Here is a 21,817-nt window from a genome sequence, read left to right on the forward strand (position 1 = left end):
TGCCTTTTTTAGGCAAGGCTCAAAAGACAAACCCACCTCCATAGGTATCACAAGGGATAAGAAACTAAGAGTAATGCTACTCAATGCCAGAAGTCTAAACCTCAAGATGCACACACTCAAAACTCTCCTTAGCATGGAGAACATCGATATCTGTGCAGTAACAGAAACCTGGTTCAAGGCTCCCGAGAGCACCCCAGCACTACCAGGTTATACCTCATACCATGCTTTTTGGCCCCAAAACTTGGACCGAACCACAAAAGGAGGGGGAGTATCAATATTCGTCAAAGATACCCACACTTCCAGGTTGGTGGCACAGCACGAGGCATCAGAGACTATCCATGTGCAACTAACAGTGGGTAAAATTGCCTTCCAGTTTATAGCCTGCTACAGACCACCCTCCCAAACCCAGGAACCCCACTCGGCCTTCCTGAGAACACTGGAAAATATGAAGGTCTCTCCAAACACCATTATATTGGGAGACTTCAACAACCCAAACATAGACTGGGAGCATTACTCTAGCTCCAACACCCTAGCCCAAAGGTTCCTAGAATTTATAAACTCAAATGCTATGGAACAACTTGTTACCACTCCCACAAGAGGGGAAAACATACTGGACCTGATCATCACCAACATGGGGACTCTATGCTCCAGACCAGAAGTGTATCCCTCTCTGGTAAGATCAGACCATAAACTAATCTCACTGGATATTCACATCCTGACTCCACTCCCTGCCACTGAAAAGCACAGTGAAAAACTTCTCTAAAGCAAATTTCACACTCCTCAAAACCGAGGTGGAATCCTTCAAAGCCCCCGGGCCTGTGGAAAATACGGCCCAGACCGCAGAATCCTTTATAAACGCATTCTATGAACACCTTTAGGAATGCATGGATCATGCAATCCCAAATAAAACTAAGACCCATTCCTCCAAAGGCAGACGTCCTGTCTGATGGACCCCAGCCATAAACAAACTATACAATAGAAGGAGGAAGCTACTACATGATAGAGCAACATCCCAAAAAGGGAAGGCATCTCTGATCAGTATTAGCAAAAAACTATGGGCACTCATAAAATCGTCTAAGGCCAGCTTCGAGAGAAAAATTGCAATGGACACTAAGGATAATCACAAGGCTTTCTTTAGTTATGTTAGGAACCTGAGTGGGAATTCATAGATATGCTCAGAATTAGTCCAAAATGACAAAAAATACACCGAACCCACAGACATTGCCAACATCCTAGCTGACAGGTTCAGCGCAAACTCCCCCCCATCCCCACCAAAAGGGCAAATATCTATCCCAGCAGAGTGCTGCCCCCCTGACATCTCAGATGCTCAGATAAGAGCTGCCCTCTCCAAAGCAAAAAACACAGCATCAATGGGACCAGACAGTGTCCCGGGCTGCATCCTACATGAACACCAAGAAGAGCTAAACCCAAACATAAAACTACTGTTCAATCTCAGCTTTACTACAGGATATGTACCCAAAGAGTGGCATACAGCAACAGTGGTCCCTCTCCACAAAGGTGGTGCCTCAACGGATCCTGGAAACTATCGCCTCATAAATCTGAATAGCTTGGTCTGCAAAGCTATGGAAAGGATCATCATGGACCTCATAAATAAAGATATTGGGGACCTACAGACACTGGATCCTACCCAGTTCGGCTTTGTTAAGGGCAGATCCTGCCTCTTAAACCTGGTTGATTTCTTTGAAACAGTCACCAAGGCCATTGACGAGGGGAAGGTGGTCCACACAGCCTACCTGGATCTCGCAAAAGCCTTCGATACAATACCCCACTCGGGCATTAGAGATAAGCTCACCAGCTTAAATATAAACCCCTATGTCACTAGATGGGTTGCAAACTGGCTCAAGGACAGAACCCACATGGTTAGAATTGCTGGAGCCATGTCAGACTCCAAACCAGTTACAAGTGGCATCCCACAAGGCTCAGTCCTGGGACCTCTCTTGTTCGGTATATATTTCTCGGAGGTACAGGCCAACACGGAAGGACTGTGGCTGACCAAGTTCGCAGATGACTGCAAACTGGGCGCCATAATCGACTCTCCATCCGACACAAGCATCCTCCAAAAGGGCCTCATAGAAACAGACAACTGATGCCAGAGCCATGGCCTCAAGCTAAATGCCAAAAAGTGTATAGTCATCCCCTTTGGCAAAAACAAAGTGCCCAGAAATTACCACATAGAGGGTAATCCATTAAGTACAGAAGAAGTAATCAGGGACCTGGGGACCCAAGTTGATAGCAATCTCTCATTTGACAACCACGTGGCCAAAGTGGTTAGAAAAACATTTTATATAGCCCACCTAATCATGAAGGGATTCACATCTAGATCAGGGGAGGTCATCGTGCCTCTTTACTCATCCCTCATCAGGCCAATAATTGAGTACAATGCCCCTTTTGGGATGTACCTTACCAGACACCTGCAGCAACTGGAAAGACCCCAAAAGTACCTCACCAAGAGGATCAAAGGGCTCAAACAGATGCCATATGCTGCCCGGTTAAAGAAACTCCAGCTCTACTCAGTGGCATACCGCCTGCTCAGAGGTGATCTGTGCCTGACGTATAAATCCATGTCCAACCCGGAATTAATGGACATGCTGCACCTCAGAAAATCCAAATCCCATCGAGCTACCCGCTCGACAGACTTGAACCTCAGCACTGAAATAAATAGGACATGCTAGAGGGACAGATTCATAACCCAGAGGCTCCCTTCACTCTGGAATAAAATCCCAGTCCAGGTTAGGCAGAGTCCCTCATTGACTCTCTTCAAGAGGAATCTTAATGAGTGGATGTGAGATCGTAGGTTTACCCTGGGTATCACTTCTGTGTCACTGTTAGACAGAGGCACAGTATACTAACCTCGAAAAAGGGCATAGCAAAATTAATTTAAAATGGGTGGCGAAAGCCAAACACACTCTGGCTAGGCTTATAAATGCCCTAGGGCAGATAGCCTAGTATGAAACTATGAACCTATAAAAACAAGGAGGAACCACCAAAAATCCACTAAAAAACAAAAAACAGTTCAGCGGTACTGGTAGGACATAATGGAGGGCCACAAAAACAATAAAATAACACCACAATCAGTTTATTTAAGATCATAGTGCAGAGCATAGTGCAATAATAGTAACCTTCTCTACTGCTGCTCGATTTACTCAGGCAGCATATAAAATTATCATAAACTTCTGCTATGAAATCCAGGCTGAGGCATAAAAGCGGAGGAGGTTCACTACATAAAATGCAACATTCACCCTAACCATACCAATATTGACAACTTCAGATGTACACTACTTTGTACTTAAATCTTGGCTGCCTGCTTTAGATACAACAATAAAATGTTTACTTCTCAGGTATTTGTTACAGCTTTCATTTTAATCAGGAGTAGCCCACAAATAAGGATATTAATTATACAGAAACCCCTCTAATATCCACATTACTGTTAAATTTTAATACCATTTTGACACACCAACACTACATTGCAGAAACACGACCCATACAACAAACAAAATCCTTCACAAAAAGACACAGATCAATTGCTGACCCATATATCTATGATAGCAGGTATGAGTAAATGTTACTTATTCTTAACATGGTCCTCTTTATGTCTAAATTTATGATGTATCCACAGATCAGAAAAAGTGAAAACTAATCCAAATTTAAACAAAGTTCTGATTTTGAATCTGAACTGAAGCTTGGGTGACGAAACAGTGAAAACACAAGTATGACTAATGTCATACCAACAAATGGCATTTACCAGTATATTGGAACTGCTACGTTGTAGTGGGCTGTGGTATAGACTGTACATTAGTATTTCAGAATATGCAGATTGCTGAATTGTGGGGTTTGTTATTTCTTCCCTCAAAGACTGTTATTCAAATATGGTGGTATGCAAACAAAAGTGAGACGGCATCAGTTACATCCTATCTGAACTCAAGAAATAATGCCTTTACAGGCAGTCAGAGGTCAGGCACAGTTACTCAGTGCTGACATCATCTTGCATGCCCTGCACATTCATGATATTGTAGGATATGCGATAACATCAGCATTATTGAAAAAAAAATGTAAATAAAGAAAAGAAAAACATCGTGATTTGAAGGGGCCACTCAGGAATTTATGGTACCCCATTATTTTAGCCTCAAAACTGTGAAATTCTGCGGAATTTGGAAGGGTTGAGAGGTATGTTCAATACTCTGTTTTAGTTTCTCACTCTAGAAGTGCTGCAGCAGCAGCTCACCCAAAATGGCCATGGAGATTTGGTGCACCTGTGGGTTGTCTTGTTTCTATTAAATCTTCTCGTCCTCCAACATCTTATTTAATTGTTATATTAAAACATATTTATCAGTTCTCCTTTTGGGTTAATTGGAGGCAGGCTCTGTAGCTATTCTTCTTAAAATACAACAGATTATGCATTTTATCATCAAGAATACCAACAGTGAATGCTACATTATATAAAATCAGTTTTTTATATATATATATATATATATATATATATATATATATATATATATATATAGAGAGAGAGAGAGAGACACACACACACTATTCTATTTATGCACAGCACACTCTAGCCAAATTTTAAGGGGTTTTGTTGGTTACAATGTTTTTGAGAATCATGGGCACTGTACTTAATGGGTGTGGGATGACAGGACTATTTTTAATGCTTGTTTTATTCTCTGACTGCATTTAGACCCTTCACCACTACAGCTGCTTAAAGACAGATGGCACCAATTAACTCATGGAGCCCAAGGTTTATTGGCAGATTTGGATGTGGCCTAGATGAATGACCAAGTATCAGCAAAAAGAAAGAGAACCAACCCTCCCATCCATGAATTAGGAGCCAATGCAGGGGGCATTCCTTTCAAGAAGTCAAGGAGAACATCAAGTAACTGTTGCAGGGGACCTCAAGCATCTTGACAGAGGTCCCAGCAGAGCCAGAAGGTAATAGTGTAGGGGGAGCAAAGTCAGGGCCAACTGATAGAGGGCAAGCAATGGATAAATGCCTTGAAGAATTTCTGAGTTCCCTATCAGATTAAGGCAGAGCAAAAATATTTCACTTAACTCTATAGAAAACTTTGGGTACCATTCCTGATCTGTCGGTTAGTCACCAAGAAAAGGTCCCCCATCTTCACAGCTCCCCCTTTCCAGAGCATTAGTCCTGTGTTGCCCATCCTGTTTCCAGAATGTTGATCAGTTCTGATGAAGGTGAAGTCAGCATTATTCAGTTTTTGCCTCCCATGACTATGTTAAACTCATTAAAGGCTACTTCACTGGTCTTACATTACTGCTCATGTCCCAGCAAGCATCAAAGAAAAAAAAAAACATAGGATGGACTTGATTGAAATATTTGATTTAGTTGATATTGATGGAATTCATTGTATTATTGCAACAGTAACCCTAGGGAAAAAGACTTGGTGGCAGCTTTACTGGCCATCAGAAAACTGGCATCAGCCAGGGCGATGGCCAGGAACTGGAACATGTGGTCTTTATGTTGTGTGGTCTTTATGGATGTTATCATGGAGAAAGGACTCAATCAGGCTCTGACATTGCTTACCCACTTTTTTCAGGGAGGCTCATCACATCAACAGGGGGAGGGTCACCTTGGTCAGCCTACGATCAGAGATTTTGATAACTGAAGATTTCTGACAAATTGTTCAGATGAGAGAAAAGGCACAGGGATATTTGTTGAGAGCTATGTTGGACAGGCCGAACAACTCCGAGTCTGCACCAGCTATTAGAGGTCAGAGCAAGGGCGTGTTTTGCTGGACTGATAACAATGAGAGCTGTCTTTGCCCTTGTTATAAGCTTGTTCACTCATGCTCCATATGCAGGAAGGGTCATGCCTTAATTAGGTGCTGGGCCAAGGTAGGCTGTGACTCCCACAGCAATGCCTTCCCTTATCATGATACCAACATAGCTTTATCTCAGCATAACCTCCTTTCTGTCTCCAAAGATTTATTGCAGCAAAGGGTCATGGTCAAGTACAATCTTTCTCACTCCCCAGTCAATGTAAATAAGTTAATTCGAGTTCTGGCAGGTAACCCTGAGGGAGAGGTGGGTACATTTGCTCTTGAAGGTTTTCAGAAAGGGTTGAAAATTAGTTCTAGAGTTCCATTAGATTATGGGCCAGTTAAGAATTTATCATCTGTTAAAGGCACAAGGACATAGTGTCCATGGTAATCAAAAATGAAAGGGCAGCTGGCTGGGTAACTGGACTTTTTTTCGATTCTCTTTAGCCTGCATTCAAAATTTCATTGACAGGTCTAGCACCCAAGAAAAAAAAGGGGGGAATATAGATTGATTCCTCAAATTTCTCACTTGAGGATTTTTCCATGAATGACTTCATCAGCAATGACCAATCTAAAGTGTAATATTCCTTTTTGGAGGAAGTAGCTGAGGTAATCATGAAATACAGGAATATTTGGCTCTGCAAGCTAGGCATTCAGTCAGCTATCCATCTGCTTCCCCTAAGACAGAAGGGCTATCCCCTCTTAAGATTTCAATTCAATGGCCAAATCATTTTTGACACTACAGTACCCATGGGCTGCTCAATGGCTTGTCCTATCTTTAAAGTTTTTAATGCTGTGTTACACTGATGTTGGCAGCAAAGAGCACCCTGGCAATCAGTGGTTCACTGCCTCAATGACTTCTTGATCATGGGTGAGGCAGAGAAGGTGGGCCACTGTATGGAAGGACATATTTGTGGACTTGTATGCTAAATTGGCATGTTCACTTAGCAGCAGATGTCAGAACTGCTTAGTCAAGTTCTGACCTTCCTAGGCTTAGCATGTTCCTGAAAGATCTTTCAGACTCTTGACACCTAAATTGGAACAACTCAGAATCAAAATTAGGATGTTTCTTAGGGTATGTGCAGGGCCACTGTGCTGATCAGGACTTTTCTTCAGTCTGTCTCCAATATACTAAAAGGGATTAAGACCAAGCACTATAGGGTGTACCTTATGAGCAGAGGCAAGACCATCCTTTGCCTGTGGTACATATTTTTGTACCAGTTCAATGGTGTTGCTCTATGGCAAGCACATTGGGTCACTTCAGTCAAGCGGACCTTTTCACAGATGTGCAGTGGGAATGGCATGGGTAGATATTTTCAAGGTAGTTGGTTTGTGGCAAAATGGCCAATATCTTGGTCTTTTGGAAAGAAGAGGGTCAATACTTTTCTAGAAGTTTTTCCTATATGGGTTGCCACACTACTGTGGAAGGATCACTTGACTAATAGCCAGATTTCTTTTTGTTCAGATAACCTCGCAGTAGTCTTTGCCTGAAAAGAAAAACTCTTCCAAATCAAAATGGGTTGGCTCAGTCATTAGACTGCTAGATTTACTGAGTTTGCAGATTAAATTAACTTTTTCTTTTGTTCATGTACCTTGCCGAGTCAATGCAATAGCTGATAGCCTTTCCTGTTTTCATTTCATCAAGTTTTGGCAATTGGCCAGGGATGTGCAGCCAGTTGGAACCTCCATTCCCACAAAAGTGTATATAATTTAAAGATAGCTAGAGCAATAGTGTCAGATATTAGGTGGCACAATGGAGCAGCAGTTAACATTGTCAGCTCACAGCAAGAGGTCCTCCAGTTTGATTCTTGGCTGGGGTGACTTCTGTGCAGATTCTGGATGTCCTCCCTGCATTCGCTTGGGTTTCCTCTGTGTACTCTGATTTTCTCCCACATTCCAATGACATGCATCTGGATAATTTCTCTCCAGACCCCCACTGAAAATAGGTTCTGTCCTAGTCAGATTTTCCTGGTCAACCAATGTTAACTAAATTAATAAACAAATATTAAATAAATTATTGGGCTACGAGTACATGAAAGGCTTGTTCCTCATCACTGCACACATCCAAGGGCTTTTATAAATCAGCACCCCTGAGTTAGATATTCTGGGGATTACCTCTAGTCATTCAATTCTTGTATCAAGATGCTTCAGAGGCAATTCTTCACATACCCTCATCATACATTTGGCAGCCCTAGGCTGCATATCATGTTTTCTGGGACTTAAGGATTACTCTGGGCACTGGGTGTCAGTAGAATGCTTAAAGATTCTAAAAATATCAATGGGACCTTTCGAGACCCCAGGATGCTGATTGGGTGGTATGTACTTGTCATCAATGTCAAGGGATTGGCTCTTGCATCAGTCGATCTGCATACTTTTACCACATCAGGAACTTTGTTCACTTGCCTTTACACATGGACTTTTTGGACCAGAAAGTTGCTAAATTCTTTATGCTGGGGAGAAGTTGTGATTCACAGAGATTTTTTTTTCATGTAGATTGGAAAATCCAAAATAGATCAGTCAAGCAGAGGACAGCAACTTTTTTGAGTTTTAGGTCATTATTTCATCAAGTGAGCATCTTTGAAGCCTTGTCCCATCTGGTTGGACTTTTCTGGTCTCTAGAGGATATTAATTGGCAGTCTAGTGATTTGGCTTTGTGGGAATGTCCAAGTTTTACATTTGGAAGACATGGTGCTAGTTGGTGACATACAAAAGGCTACCCAGGTCTTTGGTTATTCATCTTGGGGGAACAACTTAACCTTAGTGCCCAAAAGGTTACTTTTAGCCAGAATCGTATTCATCACTGGAGCTCATTATTTAACAATTTCAATCATTTAACTAGCTGTATCTACTTGATTATTTTTTTGTTGTTTTTATTTTTACCTCTCTTTACTAAAACATTGTGAATTTCTACTTTTTTATCATACTATGATATGTAGTAATTATACATCACTTATTTATTTAGTTTTGACCTCTTCTCATGCTATAGGATGGGGAGTGGGATGGATTACTTCAACAAGAAATATTTACATTTCACTCTAATCAATTAACCTTTATGATAGTAAAATTTTGGCCTCCTTTGGTGAATGGGCTCACACCCCTTCAAAATTTCTGTCTAAAATAATAAAAATATATAAAACTCCTAATCATATCACAGAAAGTATTGATAGCAACACAAAATATACAAATAGCAATAACATTATTGAAATATTTGATAAAGACACAAGACGAAACTCTGCATTACTTAATTAAATTGTCTTTTCCCATATTAAATTCAGATCAACAGAAATTATGCGAAGCACCAATTAAACTAAAAGAGGTACATCAAACTGTTAGAACATTAAAAATTAATACAGCCCTGGGCCAAGATGAATATCCACTGAATTTTGTAAAGTATTCCAAGATTTATTATCGAATATTCTATGCTTATTTTTTGACAATATTTTAAGCAATGGCATATTGGATTTCAACATGAACGGGCTAAACAACATTCTACCTAAACCAAATAAATACAAAGTAACACTCAAAACTATCAAACCATTGTCCTACTAAACCTTGACATCAAAGTACATCAATTCTTGCCAAAAAAATCAAAGAAATAGTGCTTCCAATAAAATAAAATTTACAGCCTGGTTTTATTAAAAATAGGCAAGCCACAGACCAATCTTTAACTTTATTTGCCTTAAGGTGTGTATGGAATGGTAATAAAACTGGTTTGCTCTATCAATAGATGCATTAAGGTCATTCAGCAGTTACTTTCTTTTTCCTGTTTGTAGTGGTAGAAAAGTGAGGCTTTCCCACTAGCTTTGCTAACCGCATTAAGCTCTATAACATCAATTTAACTATACAGCTATTTATCAATATACTTAGTGCTTGTTACAGAAATCTATGAAATGGAGTGAGATAAGGATGTCCACTTCTCCCAACCTTTTTCATTTATATCTTGAATGTCTTATCCTTTATCTAATCCAAACATTCTACTATACTGTTGCATCCTATATTGGTTTGAAAATCCCTTTCACCACTTTCACTGATAACAATTCCTACTTAACCCTGCAAATACTCGTATTCCCAAAATATTACAATCTATTACAACATTTTCTTCTTAAGCAGGTTATGAAATGAATCTTGATAAATAATTTTTCTACTCTTTAACAATTATAATTTCATAGACCCCTCCTGTCATAGAGGTCTAAAATTAAAATACTTTTACATATAATTAGGTTTAACATTTGACAACTCAATGCCATTCAATAACTTATTACATTTAAATACCCACTGGTCCCGAATTGAAAATGATACTCAAAATGGTTAAAAATTAAATTTTAATTCCTATCCAAGGTTGCCATTATTAAAATGACTATCTTTCCCATATAACTATTTCAAATTATACCCCTTAATCAAACCATAACATTCAAAAGTATAAGGAAAAATGAGACAACCTTATCAAAATTCATCTAGTCCACAAAATCAGTAGTTGTTAAACCCTCAGTCCCACTTCTCCTAAACTGTTAAATGATTTACATTTTTTATAGTATTTAATAATTAGAGCTTAAAGATTGTTTATTATTATTAAGCAAAGCCACTTGCCAGAAATAAGTGCTCCTGTCTGTATTAAAACCTGGTATAACTGCCTACAAGTGTTACAAATTTGCAACTGTTTAATGACTTGTTAATAAATTTCTACAAACTTATGTCATATTTAAGTTTAGAGAATTCTTGCTGAATTATCCATCCAATTCATATCAACCCACTACATTCCAATAGGATGGAAACTGATTGTTTTCTCCAGTTTTTACAAACTCAAACAAAAATCAGTATATGACTTCATCCTGCTTAGAACTAACTCTGAAGAAAATTAAGACTTCAAATGGCTCTTCCCAAAGATTATCTTCCTCTTCTTAACCATACTTTAATTATGTTTTCAGTGATGAATTGCCATTGAAAATTGACTTCTTTGAGTATTATTTAGATTCTCAGACAAAAATGCAATGCAGTATCAAAAGCCTACAAATTAACTCTAAATTATAACTTTAAAAATTCATATATATGTTCATTATTGTGGACTACAATAGACTCAAATTTAGACTGGGATCATCTTATGCCACTATTTATAACTTACAGCATAAAATACATTCCTTTAAAAATTATCTTTATACACAATGCATGATATTAAATAAGACAGCACAAAATCATTATTCTTTTGCTAGTAATCTATCAAATGTGAAAACTGCGGAGAGGAGAAAGCAGATATTCTACACAGACATTCGTCATGCTATCCCACTCTAGTCAGTCATAATATCCAAAGTCAAAGCTAACATTGCAAATCTGGGATCTATAGACTGAAAACTCAAAATTCCACATATTCATTCTTCAAAATCACAAAGAGAATATATATTTATATTAAATATGTTTCCCTTTATTAAAAAGCTACATATCTCAAAAGTGGTTATACCCTGAATCCCTAAGCTGGAAAAAGTAAAACTATAGAAATAGCCTACAGACATCTAAAAGCCTTTATTTCCAATTTTAATATGATGCAAAAAATTCCATCTTGATAATGTTCCTTCATCTCCCCTCTTTTTAGTAGCAGTACTATATATAATATTTCTTGTAATAGACAATCTACAGTATTAACCACCCCATAGTTGTGAAGCAATTCATATTTATACCCTACTAATTAGCTTAACTCATGGTGTCTAACGTACCTAAGAATTTACTTTGCATATGCGTAATATTACATACAAGACACTTTGATCCTTAATGAACTATTGTTATGTATTTGTATAGAGATGTAAATAGTTATTAGAGTTTTAGGCTTAGTTCAGGATATATAATCTCTGTTTCCTTTCTGTATTTGTTTATTATCATCATAGTTTGATATTTTACTATGACTGTTCTACATTCCATGTCCTTACATTTGTTTCTTGGCATAAGATAAAAACCTTAAATAGAAGTTTCTGGAAAAAAAGAATAAAACATCATACATTTATTTCACTGAATTGCACATTTTTTAGCATTTATAGTTGTGCTATACAGCTAATCTACTACATGTTGCACTGTTCGAAAGCTTGTTTACTGTTTAAACTGCTTTTTCATACTGAACATTGCATTTTCTGTTTGTGAGTGCTCTATCTGTGCATTTTTGTGAGGTTTCTGTGTTCTAGTCAGGTAGCATAGTCTGGATAGAGGGCTGCTATTATCCGGGCCTGGTTGTTTTGCTTGTTAAGATTCTGTGTTTCTGGAAGTCATCTTCTGCTGGTAGTGTCTTGTCTTTGCTGTTAGTGAGAGCAACAGGGTTTCCTGACCTTCTCTAGCATGAGTGATTGGTTGAAAGAGCAGGGGTTAGTAGGATTCTATAGTACTTTGAGCTTCTAAATTCTTCCATCTTTTCTAGTATTGAAACCCTGTCTGCAGGGGGCTGTGCTTCTTTTTACCAGGCAGAGAAGTGGTGATTTATCACTGTGACATAGCAAAAAATCCCTGAGGCTCCAGTATAGAAGAATACGTTTTTTCCTTACATTTATTTAATTGAATTGCACATCTGAACACTTATAGCTGTGCTATATATCTGCTGTACTACATTTTGCGCTGTTATAAAGCTTTTTTTTTTACTGTTTCATTGCATATTTGCACTGTTTTATACTGTTTTAACTGTATTTTCATTGCTATATAGTGTTCCATTACTGTAACTGTATTTTATTAAATTACTTAAATGTAAACTGCTTTTTCATACCGAGAGTTGTATTTTCTGTTTGTGAATGCTCTATCTGTGCTTTTCCGCACATTGTTTTGAGGTTTTTGTGTTCTAGTCGGATAGCATAGGCTGGATAGAGGCCTGCTGTTATCCAGGCCTGGTTGTTTTGCTTGTTAAGTTTCCTGTGTTTCTGGCAGCCATCTTGAGATTCTGTGTTTCTGGAAGCCATCTTCTGCTGGTAGTGTCTTGTCTTCTCTGTTAGTGAGAGTAACAGGATTGCCTGACCTTCTCTAGCAGGAGTGATTGGTTGAAAGAGCAGGGGCTAGCAGGATTGGATAGTAATTCGAGCGTCTAGATTCTTCCATCTCTTCTGGTATTTATTCCCTGTGTTTGCCGGATGTTCCATTTGTTTTCACATTGCGCACTGCTGTTGCGCTGTATTAACCCATTGCAAGGTATCTCAGGTGCATTTTTCTCTTACCAGCACTCCTATGTAACTGACTCCCTCTCTTGCAACTACTGTAATTTTATCCAGCCCTACTCATACCTATAAGTACTCTATTCTGATAGTACCCATTCTACCATCTTTTGTCTTCCACAGGTTCTGACAACAATGGACAGACAATTCCCTGTGGTTTCTCCTGCTAGTCTTGTTAATATGGGCATCCTGAGACAGTGTAGCAACTGCCTCATGAACACGGACAACCCTCTTCTTCTACCACCTAGAAACACAGTATGTGAGAGATGCAATTACATTAAGAACCTAGAATCCTTGCCGTCTCAATCACAAGCCAGCACATCTGGCACTGAGAATGTTGTCTGTACAAACGCCACAAGCACCACACCTCTAACACCACCCAGACCGGTACAGTGCATTCCAACTGTTATGACTCTGTCACAGTCCATGTTGGTGTGAGTGACTTGAGATGTACCTATCTGGATTATATGAAGAGAGACATGACTGAGCTTGCTGAAGATGTGTCCCAGGCAGGTATGTCTCTAGTCTTAACCAGCATCCTACTCTCACCCAGAATGATACCTCAGTATAAACAGAAAATGATTGACTTTAACAATTGGCTTAATTTCTCATGTCATTCTAAGGGGACCCAGTACCTGACAGTCTGGGAGGACAAGACTGACAGAACACAATGCTTTGACAGAGATGGCCTTCATCTGTCTTCCCTGGGCTTCAGTCTTCTGGCAAAGGCTCTTGCCTCCCCATAGTGCCTTTTTTAGGCAAAGTTATGAGGACAAAATTACCAACATGAAAAATTCTTCTAAACAAAATTTAAAGGTCATGCTGCTGAATGTTAGGGGTCTTAACATGAAACTCCACTAATTGCAAGAATTTCTCACCCTGGTAGATGCTGACATTTGTGCAGTCACTGAAACCTGGTTCAAAGCTTTGGAGAGCACCCCAGACTTATCAGGTTACTTGTCCTACCATACTTTTAGACCCCAAACAGAGGGCTACAAAGCCAAAGGAGGCAGAGTTTCAATATTTCTCAAAGACATACATACCTCTAGGCCCATCAAACAGGATGACACACAAGAGACACTCCAGGTGCAGTTAACTATTGACAAAACACCTATTTTAATCATAGCTAGCTACAGACCCCCAACCATGACTCAGGAGGCCCACTTCACCTATCTGGACTTACTTGAATCCATCAAGATTCAATCCTCTACCCTGATCCTGGGCTACCTTAACTACCCAAAAACAAATAACCAAATCCACCAAAAGGGCTGAGTGAATAACCCAAAAATCCAATACAAAATTCACTAAAATAGCACAAGAAAGACCAAGACCAAGCCAGCATAGTATGTTTTAATATCCGCTTTCGTAAAACACTTCTTCAGAACTTTCTGAAGAAGTTTTTTTATAAAAGTGGATATTAAAATATAATACACTAGCTTGCTCTTGGTCTTCATTGTGCTATTTTAGTGAATTTTGTATTGGACTTTAACTACCCAACCATAGAGTGGAAGACCTATTCTAGTTCAAACATGAATGCCCAGAGATTCCTCGATTTTATCAATGCCAGTGTATTGGATCAGCTGGTTGACACCACCACAAGAGATGAAAATATATTGGACCTGATACTAACCAACATGAGTAGCCACTGTAGCACCCCTATAGTGTCATCCTCCTTGGCAAGATCCGACCATAAAGCATTCACTTTCAGAGTCACCATCTACCCTGCCCCCCCCGCCAGGGTTGAGCATAAAAACTTTTCCAAAGCTGACTACAATTTCCTGAGATCAGGTATAAGCAGCTTCACAGCTACCATCCCTTCAGTTGAATCAAGCACTAATGTCCAAGCCTACACCAAAAAACTATATGGGCATCTATATAGCTGCATGGACTCAGCAATATTTGACAGGACCAAATCATCTTCCCGAAGGAAGACTAAACCTGTCTGGTGGACAGCAGCAACAAGCAGACTCTATAATAAATATAAAAAGGCGGATAGAAGCCAGGAAGATCCACAACCAAGTTATTGATTGAGCTGTTTTGTCTCACAATAGAAACCTCATCAGAATGCCATTCTAACAAAAACCTCACCTTTTATACATTGTCTTAGTCACATAAAATGACATCACTTCCTATATACAAAAAGTGAATTCATACATAAATACAAATAACTAATTAAAATGAATACATGACATCATTCTGTATAAAACACTTGCATATAAAATTCTGCTTTAAGTTTTAAAATAGAACTAATAGAAATTGCACTAAGTCCTGGTGCCTCAAAGGCATTAGTTCTCATTTGCCATCTGAGCTCCTTCAGTTCTAGATATTCATTCAGGGGTCCCCCACCTCACCCAAAGTGACTTATTCAATGACAGTGAACCTGAAACTGTGTCCTGGATGCAAACCAATATGTGCAGCTAGGGCATTTTTTGTTTCATTCCTACCAATATCATAATAATGTTGGTAGATTGTAGTTCTCAGTGCATTGATGGTTTTTCCTATGTAAAATCGTGGACACAGGGAGCACTTAGCTAGATATATAACCCCCTTACTGCTGCAAGTGAACTTGTTTAGTATTATATATCCACCATAATTGGGTATATATACCTCCTTGCCTTCCAGGATATATTTGCATTGCATACAAAATCCACATTTTACCATGCCCCCCTGTCTTTGACTTTGTCTTTCTATTGGTTTCCATCATATTTTTTATGCTGGGGTCTTTTTTATAGACAATTTATGGGAATGTTCCTACCAAGTCAAGGTGTTTTGGGTTTGCACTGAATATGGGCCAATTGTGTGTTAAAATCCTTTCAATATCGTAGAACTGGTTGTTAAATCTAAATATACCTGATCTGTTGAAGAGTTTCCCTTCATTATGTGCAACTGCTTCTTCACTACTCTGTGTTTTCCGTAACTGAGGAATAAAATGTCCATTATCTCTCTTTGTTGTAATTTCCTTCAATATCCAATCCACAGAGGCTTCTGGGTATCCTTTCTTTGTCAGCATGTTTTTTAATGTATTCAACTGATGTACAAATTCATCATATTCTGATACCATTCTTGCTATCCTAACTCCTTGCCCTTTTACTAGGGATTTTTTCTGTGACAATGAATGGCAACTATCGAAGTGCAGGGTGTTGGAATATGTGGGTTTTGTGAAAATATTGGATGTAAATTGTTTGATGTTCCTATTGTTTTGTAGTGTAATGTCCAAGTAATGGGTGGTATCCCATGCAATAGTATTCATGAATTCCAGAAATTCGGTGCTCTGCTCTAGAAATTAAAGGAAATTATGCAATTCCCCCTCACTTCCTTTCCAGAAAACAATGATGCTGTTCAAGAAACGACCATAAAATGTCCAATAATCAGTAAATACACTTTTAAACAGAATTTCTTTCTCGCAAAATTCCAAGACAGTATTGACGAATATGGGGGCACATGCTGCCCCCATTGCAACCCCCCTACACTGTCGAAAAAGTTGGCCTTCAAAAATAATAATGTTCGTATCTAAGACCAACTCCATCAAAGTCCTATTGGTGAGAATGCATCCATGGCTAATATTAGAATGTTGGCAGAGGAAGCTATAAAACCACTCGATGCCCATGTTGTGTGGAATAGCTGAAAACAAATCTCTTATATCAATGGGGGAGAAAATTAAATCATCTAAGAGGGGGGTCCCGAAGGTCCCTGTGGATCTTCAGTACTCCAAAAATCGTGGGTATTTTTGGATGCTTTACCACCATATATGTAAGCTCATAGTTCAATACTAACTCTTCCAAAGTCAAGTCAACTTTCCTATAGGAGTTGCTTTTCTCATTAATACTTATTTCATCATGGGTATCAGTATATAGTATGGTTAGCATCTTATTTACATAGCTATTTTGGTTCATGATTACTAGGCCCCCTCCCTTATCGGGCTTCATTGCCCTGATGTCAGCGTTACTACAAATGTCTTTTAACATATCCATTCCTTCCTTTGTGATGGTATATATCACCTCTCTACCATTTCTCTTAATATTCATCATGTTCCTAATATCCTCATACATTTTTTCAAATATTTGAACAGTGGGGTGTAAGAGGGGTTAAATACACTTGTTTTCTTACATATATTCTTTCCTTCTGTTGTCACTTTTGTGCCTTTAATATAAAAATCCAAGTTAAGCTTCCTAGTGTAAAGCTTTAAATCAATAAGAGCTTCATCTAAAGTGGCATTTTTGTTAGGCACAAAGGACAGGCCTTTTTCAAACACATCTGCTAGTTGCTCACTTATATCTACATTACTGTAATTGTATATTTTAAAGTCACAGTTTCTGTTACAAATAATCTTTTAGGGTATCACTTCATCTATCTGTTCCTGTTACATGTGCAATTCATTACCAACCCCCCAAGACCTCTTGTTCTTGTTGTATTGGTTCTGGTTGTGTGGGTAATACCGCTCTCCCCCCACCTCTGGTTCCTCAGTCGCAATGCCACTTTAGATGAAGGTCTTATTGATTTAAAGCTTTACACTAGGAAGCTTTACTTGGATCTAAAAGGCAAAAAATACATCCTCCATGGCACCCGACAACATCCCTGGCTGTGTCCTACATGAACTCAGGCAAGAGCTCTCAGCACCACTAGGTGCCCTATTCAACCAAAGTCAGTGCACCGGCTTCATCCCAGTAGAATGGAGGACAGCCATTGTCATTGTTCTGAACAAAGGTGGAACGTCCACTGACCCAGGCAATTATAGGCCAATCAGCCTAACTAGACTGATCTGCAAGCCCATGGAATACATTATCATGGACCTTAGAAACAAGAACATTGCCAACCTCCAAATGCTTGATCCTGCACAATCTGGTTTTGTCAAAGGGAGATCATATCTGTTAAATGTTGTCGCCATCTTTAAAACAGTCACCAAAGCAATGGATGAGGGCAAGACAGTGCACACCAGCTACCTTGACCTAGCCAAAGCCTTCAACACTATTTCCCCACTTGGACATAATAGATAAACTCTCCCAGCTAGGCATCAACCTGTATGTCACTAGATGAGTTGCTAGCTGGATCACTGATAGAACCCACTCAGTCAAAATAGGGGAAGCCACTTCTAGTAGTAGACCCGTAGCAAGCAGTGTACCCCAAGGATCAGTTTTGGGGCCTCTACTGTTTGAGATATATTTTTCTGAGGTGCAAGACAAAACCGGTGGTGTGTGTCTGACCAAGTTTGTAGATGACTGCAAACTGTGCACTGTCATAAATTCTCCTAGTGATGTGAACATCCTCCAAGAGGGCCGTAACCAAACTAATTACTGGTGCCAGAAGCATGGCCTCAAATTAAATGCCAAGAAAGGCATCATTATACCCTTTGGGGAAAATAGTCTCCTCACTTGTTATCACATTAATAATAATTTACTAAGCATACAATCAGTTGTGAGGGGACTTGGGCACCCAGGTTGACAGCAACCTGACTTTTGACCACCATGTTGTCTCCATTGTATGGAGGGCTTTCTATATGGCCCACCTCATAAGTAAGGGTATTTCAAATGGGAACAAGGTGGTCATAACATCCCTGTACTCCTCCCTTATCAGACCCATTATTGAATACGATGGTCTCTTCTGCATGTACCTTGCCAAGCAGTTGGAGAGACCACAGAAGTTCCTTACCAAGATAATCCAGGGTCTCAAACACCTATTCTATATAGATAGGCTAAAAACCCTGTCCCTCTACTCAGTCTCATACAGACTGCTCAGAGATGACCTGTGTCTGGAATACAAGGCCATCTCAGACTCAGCCTTGATGGAGTTTCCACATATCCATAAGTCAAACTCCACTTCTGCAACCAGCACGCAAGCTCTCAACCTGGTCTGGGACATTAGTAAAACTTGTTGGTGGGATAGATTTGTGTCCCAATGACTCCCCCATCTGTGGAATAGACTTCCTCTCCATGTCAAGCAGAGTACCTCACTAGCCGTCTTTAAGTGGAACCTAGACGACTGGATCAGAAACAGAAAATATACCCCTGGAATCCTGCCTGTGTCCCTGCTGGACAGGGAAAACAGGTGCTAAATTTGTGGGAACATGGGTGAAATTCTTGGCTAGGCTTATAAGGGCCTCCAGAACAATAGCCTAGTGCCATCCTCTGAACCTATGAACATATTTTTAACAATAAAAAATCTTTATGCTAGAGTTCCTCAGGGGTCTGTGTTCTTGTCTTTTGTGTGGACACTTTATTTCCAGGCTGACACCTTATGACAGTATATGGCTGAGTAAATTTGCTGATGAAACTTAGATGGCTGGTATAATAATTAGCATTCATGACCAACATGCTATTCAAATGCTCCAGGATTTGTTATTGTAATGGATGGACAGTAAGGGTTTGCAATTTAATCCTAAGAAATATGAGGTATTGCACTTCATAGAAAATAATCCTGCTTATCCTTATCCTTATGTACTGAATAATCCTAGCTTAACTAAAATCAGTGGCTTTAGGGACTTGTGGATGTTAATGGTTTCTGACATTTCTTTTGTAGAATTTCTAAATAGTGTTGTAAGAAGAGTGTATTTATATAATCAGGTATATTCTCCAGTGTATAACCAGTGCGAGTGACAGAGTTTTAATTCCACTTTATAAATCTGTAATTAGACCCCACGCTGTTGTGAATGTCCATTTCTGACTCTAACTCAACTTCACACAAGATGGTGGTGGGGAAATAGTGCTGCATGTGCAACTAAAGTGGTCTTTCATGACCACAATGGCCCTAAACACTGGAGGCAAAGGTGGAGCAGCCACATGACACATGCCTAAAAATTAGTCTTGAACATGCTGGCATCTGATGAAATATACCTAATATGGGGCACACCAGCTCAGATCATCCTGCACAACCTGTAGGACATGTACCAATTCTTCAAAGACTGAGGAGTTGCTAGCATGTGATTCTGTGATTCTGTGATGGCGCTTTACATGTGCTGTTTTACATACACTGAGACAGGTTATTCAGGGAGGCCAGTATCCAACAATCAATGAACAAGATCACACTGATCACCCCTTTCTTCCCCAAGCCCTGTTGAACTTGCAGCAGAAAATATGTATTGGGCAACAGGACAAGACATACCTTTCCTGATATATTTGTCAGAGACAATCTATACTGTACTGTCTATCTGTATGTCTCAAGAGGAATCCAGCAGCACAGAGGCTATGCCCACTGAAGGAACTGGATTCTATATTCCCTATGACCAGCACAGACATTGTGGACCCTGACAGTGTAAGGTGTACAGTACCATCGCTGTCAGAGTCAGTGTTGTGTCAAACATCAGGCAGTGCTACATCCATGGTGGAAGAGTTGGATAGAACATCATCTGTTAGACAATCAAATTAAAATAGCCACAATAAGTATGACACATCACCATTACTTTACTCTCAGTAAAGAAATGATAAACAGGGTTTATAGAGTTAGAAGTTAATAAAACAGAACTTAACTTGTGCAGATGTTGTCCATATTTTTAGCCTTGTTCTGACACAAGAAAGAAAATTATGTTTAGTTATTTGAAGTATACCACACAGTTAAGCAGTATGCATTCACCAGAAAACCACTGGTGCACAGCACACCTAAGGCATATGCAGTGATGATTCTAGAGCATGGTACAGTTATGCACCAAGGTCTGTCACCTCACCCTGACAAACTGCATTTTCTGATTCTCCATTGAGAGAGTCAAGGAATTCCTCCATCTAAATTAACATTGGATCAACTGACAGACTACCTCAAGTTGCTCTGAACTCCTGTGCAAAGTGGGTAGCACGGTTCTGGACATCAGGATTCATGTTAGTACCCCAGCACTGGACATGCTTGTAGTCCATTCCCTGGCTACTGACAATGTTTATTTTGTGAACTGCATCCTGCCAGGCACAGATGTGATAGGACCATTATTGTTTATCCTTGGAGATAAAACCTCTTGCCATCGAGATGCATGACCTGCAGTAAGATGTCATCTTCTGTGTGGGAGAACTTGACTTTACATGCCTTCCCTTTGTCAGAAATTATGCTACATGGGAAAATATTATGTCTGAGAAGACAAAGATAAGGAGGATAGATTTACTACATGATACCTTATACAGTCAACTGCATCCTGTGGTAAGGCGGTAAGGCTATAAATGTGCATATAGATATGTATATATATATATATATATATATATATATATATATATATATATATATATATATATATATATATATCATCAGACAAACAATGGTTTAACAGACCTTCTACTATAAATAGAAGCATAGCATACCCCCCAGGCACCCAATAAAATAACTTTATAACCAGTATACATGCTATGTTCAGCTTGCATTTTTGGTTACCTGACAATGGATTTTTTCCCAGATGGCCCTGTCACCTGTTTTCTCTGTAATACTTGCCCATCACTGACCTGGCATTTGACATGCTATTCACTGCATGGGGTTCTATACAAAGGAGATAGTATAAATATCTTTATAGATACATATGACTCTGCTTCACAGGGCCAGCACACACGCAGGCTAGATATGGGTTCTTCAAGTAAGGGTAGGTAAAAATAAATAAATAAATAAATAAATACTGTTTTGGCATGCATTTGCAGCCATGCAGACATGACCAGATTGTATATATCCTGATCTGCAGGGGGGTCTCTGCCCATATTTGCAATACTGTGCAGTGTTTTTGGACAGCAGGTAATCTACATGTATTCACAGAACATATTAAAACATGTCATAGCAATCATCTGCAATAAAGGTAAAGTTCAACTATGATAATGCTGCTATATTAAATCCCTATCAGGCAAAAAGGTATTCTCTCAACACCAGTAGATAATTTATAAGTGTTGTTAGGGCAGG

Source organism: Protopterus annectens, chromosome 5.part1, assembly GCF_019279795.1.
Source record: "Protopterus annectens isolate FY-2018-M chromosome 5.part1, PAN1.0, whole genome shotgun sequence".
NCBI lineage: Eukaryota > Metazoa > Chordata > Ceratodontiformes > Protopteridae > Protopterus > Protopterus annectens.